We start from the raw sequence: 5877 nt of genomic DNA on the forward strand, positions 1-5877 counted from the left end.
CAAACAGAAATGGTTGTCATCTAACAATTTTGTATCATATTGTTGCATGTGGTTAATTATATGTAACGAAATGTTGACAGTAATAATCATATAGTAGTTATATAGAACATAGTTAGTTGATAAAACTATAAAAGTGGATCCACTTTGCTTCATTGCCTATCTGTTCACAACCATATTAGCAAATATAAAGCTTTTTAAAAATGCTATTTATACATTAAAATTGATCATCAAAATCAATCACCATATATTTTTATACAAATAAATATATAATTTAATTTATTTTTAATGTATATTTTATATTTTAATATGTATTCTATCCTAAACAAATTTTGGTGACTGATTTTAGTATACACCTAATATGAAACTTTTAATTTTTTATTTTATACATATATAACTATTTTTACAGTTGAAAAAATCATTACAGATAACAGACACAACAGAAACAATCTGTGGACTTTGTATTTTTATTAATGCACAGTTAAAATGTAACCAATTATTGTTTAACTACAAAATTAATACATATTTTGATATTTATGTGTTTTTTTTACGTTTATTTCATTTTGAATATAATCAAAGAAAGAAACGGCGGTTAAAAAAAGATATTTTTTAGTTACTTTCATGAAGNAAATTTGAAGAAGGACCAAAATTTAATTTTTAAATATAAAAAAATTAGAATGAAATTTTAAGAGAATTAAATTAAAATTTACACACAGTTTATAAAAAAAAATTGAAGTTTAGGGGCCATTATGCCTTGCTATATGAGAGGCTCCACCCCTGAGTATATATATACATGAGGTTCTAAATTCAAATTTTATTCCTGTAAATGTAAATAATATATATTATGGCATCCTTCTAAATTAATTTTAAATGATATTATATGTCTAAACGTTTTTGTATGTAATTAATTTTAGTGGTTGGTTTTAATGTATATTTAACATGAAACTTTTAATTTTTTATTTTATTTATAAAGTTTTAGTTACATCAAAACGATAAATATTAACTGAAATCTAATTTCTTCCGAATTTGTTTGGAGTTTTTGCATGTTGTCTGGTCTGGGTTCTCATTAAGGAATATTGAACATATAATTATTTTTACAGTTGAAAAAGTCATTACAGAGATAACAGACACAACAAAAAAAGTCTGTGGCCTTTGTATTTTTATTAATGCACAGGTTAAAATGTAACCAATTATTATTGTTTTAACTACAAAATTAATATATATTTTGATGTTTATATGTTTTTTTTTTTAATGTTTATTTCATTTTGAATGTAGTCAAAGGAGCGGTGTTGTTAGGAGAAAACGATATATATTTTAGTTTACTTTCTTGAAGTAAAAGTAAAATTTTAAAAATTAAAATAAAAAATAAATTAAAATATCTTAATAAAAAATATTATTTATAGATTTTATGTGACATAAGCCAAAAAAAAATGATATGAAATAAATTTTATGTTATTTTCCTCATTCACTTCCGTTGTTGAACAAATTTGACAAAATCAAATAAGGCACGAGATGTAATTTCTAGTGGCAAAGAATTTAAATAGTATATATGAGGTTACTTATGAAAGATTTACAAATTTCTATCTCTTACATTAAAAGTTTTCAAAGTCTGTGTCATGATATTTACTATTTAAGTTAAAAAAGTGTATGGTCATCCTCTATTGAAATATACTATTATTTTAAGAGTTATCTAAAACTAGATTATGTTTAGACCTGAATGTGAGATTCAGACTCTTAATGAGGCAGCGTCCGTCTTAGTTTGTGTCAGATGGCTGCCGCTCCGATACTTAAGTCAATAAGGGTACCACCAAATTTATAAGAGATTGGATCTTAAGTATATCTGAGAAATATCAGTGTATTTATAGGTGATGAGTTAATAACTACTGTTGGAATAGTTTCACCATTATTGGCGAATAACTGTTCCTTTTATTTAGGGGTTGTTGAGATCTCTCTTCTAGAAATAAGTAAAAGATAATAAGGATAACTCCTTCAAGAAAGAGTTATCACTTGGTAGTATTCTTGTCCGACCTCTTAGGAGATCGACTATTTAGTAACTACTTTTTGAATTTTCTGTACTTTGAGCCTGACTTTAAGTTTTGAGTTAGGGTATAAACAACTATTAAATCAAAATTAAAGTTATCTACGAAGAATTATAGTAGAACAATTTATGAATATCATTGCCGTGGACTTAATTTTATCAAAAATGATGATAATGTGAATTCTCAACCATTTATACATTGAAAAGAAGAACAATTTATAAATATCATTATCGTAGACTTAATTTTATCAAAAATGATGTAAATTCTCAACTATTTATACGTTAAAAAGACCGTTTCTTATTTTAAATAATTTGATGAAATCAAAAGACATTACTTAAACGCTGCTGTAGATACATGCCCTAAACTCAAGTTTTACTCCTGCAAATGTAAATATTATATATTACAGGGTTCTTCTAATTTAATTTTGAGTGATGCTACAAGTAAAAGAGTTTTTGTAGTCAATTCCAATTAAATTGACACAAATAAAAAAAATGCACATGTATGCGTTATTACTTTTCTTTTTTCATATTTTTTAACACATAATTGTTAATTTGTTAGAGAGCATATAAATTTATTGACATAATTTTTATTAATGTAGGATAAAAAATTTTATACATAATACTAAAATTTGTATCCATAATATAAAATTTTTGTGAATAACACTAATTTTATTAATGTATAACACAAACTTTCAGTGAGTCAATATTTTGAACATACAGTTTTTAAAAAAATTGTATTGTGTATCAAAAGATTTATATGTGTGTAAAAAAATTGTATTGTACACCAAAATTTATATATTGTATGTATATTATTGATTAGGAGTCGATGTTTTAGATATGTAGTTCTTGAAAAGTTTTTGTGCCATGTACCAAATTTTTATATTATGTACTAAATTTTGTGTTATGTATTAAAATTTTTGTATTGTATGTATTTTGTTGGTTAAGTGTCAATATTTTTTATATATAGTCATTTAAAATTTTTTATGTGCATCAAAATTTTTGTACTGTAAATTAAATTTTTGTACTTTAATTTTTTGAACATATAAAAAAGGAAAAATATGAAAAAGATGATTTGACAACTATGATAAAGATAATAAAAGAGAATAAAAAAAGAAAAAAAAATCAAACAAGATAAAAATAAAATTTGGGTTGTATAACAGTGAGCGTACCAAATGTAAATTTGACATTTATAGTGTTAATTGCTCAAAAATAAATTTGGTATTATTAAAGGTGGTTTCTTCCAAACTCATGGTAATTTTGTGGGTAATTTATCTTTGCAGATGTGTCATCATCTTAGCCATTGATCTAAAAAATTTTCAATCTCTCATTAATTCCTTAAATAAATGTGTTCACACTACATTGTATTTTATATTATTTACATTATACCACATAACGTATTTGAACTGTAATATAAATGGGTGCAATATACAAATAATTGATTTTACAAATCCCTCCCCAAATACTAAAGAAATCAAAATCTTCCCCAAATACTATTGGATTGTCTACAGCTTCTTCTTCTTCTACCTCTCAAAATACACTTCGAAGGAACTGCTTCTTCTTCAACCTCGCTGCTTCTTCTCCCTTACTGACCACTGCTCCTTCTTCTCTACCCTTTCTGTAGGTGATGGACTGATGGGTGTGATTTTTCCGGCGACCCGCTCGCAAAACCTTCCCTAAATACCCTTGTAATGTCCACTGCTTCTTCTTCTACTACCTCACTGCTTCCTCTACCCTTCCTATAGGTGACGGGTTTGATTTTTTCCAGCGACCCACTCGCAAAACCTTCTCCAAATACCCGTGTAATGTATAGAGCTTCCTCTTCTACCTCGCTGCTCCTCCAACCGTTCCTGTAGTTGAAGCGTTTGATTTTTCCGGCAACCCACTCACAAAACCTTCCCCTAAATACCGCTTTAATGTCAACAGCCTCTTCTTCTACTTCATTCCTCTGATTTCTTCGGTGACTCATCGTTAGTGACAGATTTTTTCGAACCCCGTCGAAGACCCTGCCTACTGCTTCTTCGTCTAGGGTTATGCGGGTGTATGTCCTTTTCTGTGACTCACAGGCGGAGTGAAGTATTTCCGAAATCATCGAAGAACGTAACTCATCCCCTTGCCGGGAACGGTACCGTCGACCCACGTGGAAAACCTTCTTGAAAAACCATTATAAGGCCTACTGCTTCTTCTTATAGCTGATTCGTTTCTTTTTGTTGTCGATTTTCACAACCAATTTAATCATCACAACCAATCTTCACTTTCTTTAATCACCATTGATCGAAGCAGATTGTTTCAATTTTGAATGCAATAATTGATAATAGTTATTCATGGTGGTGTTTAATTAGGGGTGGCAACGGGGCGGGTAGGGGCGGATTTTTGCTCTACCCGACCCCGCCCCGACCTACAAAAAACCCGCAGGGTTCAACCTAAACCCGACCCCGCCCCGCCCCGCACAAGAACCCGCCCCGTTAAAACCCGCCCCGGTGCGGGAGCGGGTAATTACCCGCCCCGAGCGGGTAGGAGTGGGGTGGGTACCCGCGGGTTCGGGTAGTGTTGCCACCCCTATGTTTAATATTAATCAGATTGATGGCCAGTGATGCATGCTCCTCAAACACGAGACGAGGCAGAGGTGAAGCCGGCGGACAATAGAAACTGATAGCTGGATATGCAAGTTCAAGTTCACTGCAACCTGCGGATGTAACAGATGGTGTTGCCCCAAAATATTTCTGCGAAAAATATGCCATCTGTTACATGTCAAAGACAGACACCAACCCGAATAGGCTAATTTTTGGATGCCCATTGTTAAAGGTAAGCACCCAATTCTTCATGTATGATCACTAAGTTTATGCTAAAAGCAACACAACGCCCTAAACAGAGAACCGTTGAAAAGGCATGGACTATCATCCAAATTAAACTAATATGGATTAACAAAAAAACTTAATTGGACATACCTTGATGACAACCAAAGGTTGAGCTTGAACGGATAAAAAATGCACTCTCAGAGGGAGGTGACCTTACCTAATTCGTACGCACCTAATTCGAAGGCAGCCGAAAAATGAATGTTGGTAAACCAGCTTCCAGCAGCCATAGTTTTCGATCAAGCAGAAGTTCAGCTACAAATTTCTCTACCGGAGCCACATTAGTTTAGCATTCGCCATCTCCTCAGTTGACGTCGATGCCTAGTCGACGGAATCAGAGCACCAGTTCCGGAACCTTTCAATCGAAGGAGATCATTCTTGCTAAATGTACGCTGTGTATAGAACGAAGGCGAAAAAACCAAACAGGGTTAGGTAGAGGGTTCTAGAATAACAAATTTCAGGGTTGGGTAGTGGGTATACAACGCAGGCGAAAATACCAGTGGGTAGTGGGTTCTATGTGTTTTCCAAATTCTGAGACATGCATGTTGAATTTCAGGAAGAGATGGAGGGTATATTTTAAAATGAAAAACAAGTTAGAGATTATAAATTATAATTACAAATGATTCCCAATACGCTATATAGTATGTATATACAATAATTAATGTAGTATATGTTATGGTATATGTTCATTAAAGGCTTTTGCTATAACCAATGAATACATTAATTGAAAAGTTGAAAATTTTTTTGATCAATGGCTGAGATGATGACACATATGCAAGGATAACTTACCCACAAAATTACCATGGATTTGAAAGAAATCACCATTATTAAAGTCTGATGCTAATAATTTTTTTTATTGATTCTAATAATGTTCTAATATTGTTTGATGGACTGATGGTCAACTAATTATAATTGTAAATATATTAATTAATTAATTTGGAATACGTAATATTAATTTATTATATTAATATATCTAATAAACAATCTTTG

The sequence above is a fragment of the Arachis ipaensis genome, chromosome B06, assembly GCF_000816755.2.
Source record: "Arachis ipaensis cultivar K30076 chromosome B06, Araip1.1, whole genome shotgun sequence".
Lineage (NCBI taxonomy): Eukaryota > Viridiplantae > Streptophyta > Magnoliopsida > Fabales > Fabaceae > Arachis > Arachis ipaensis.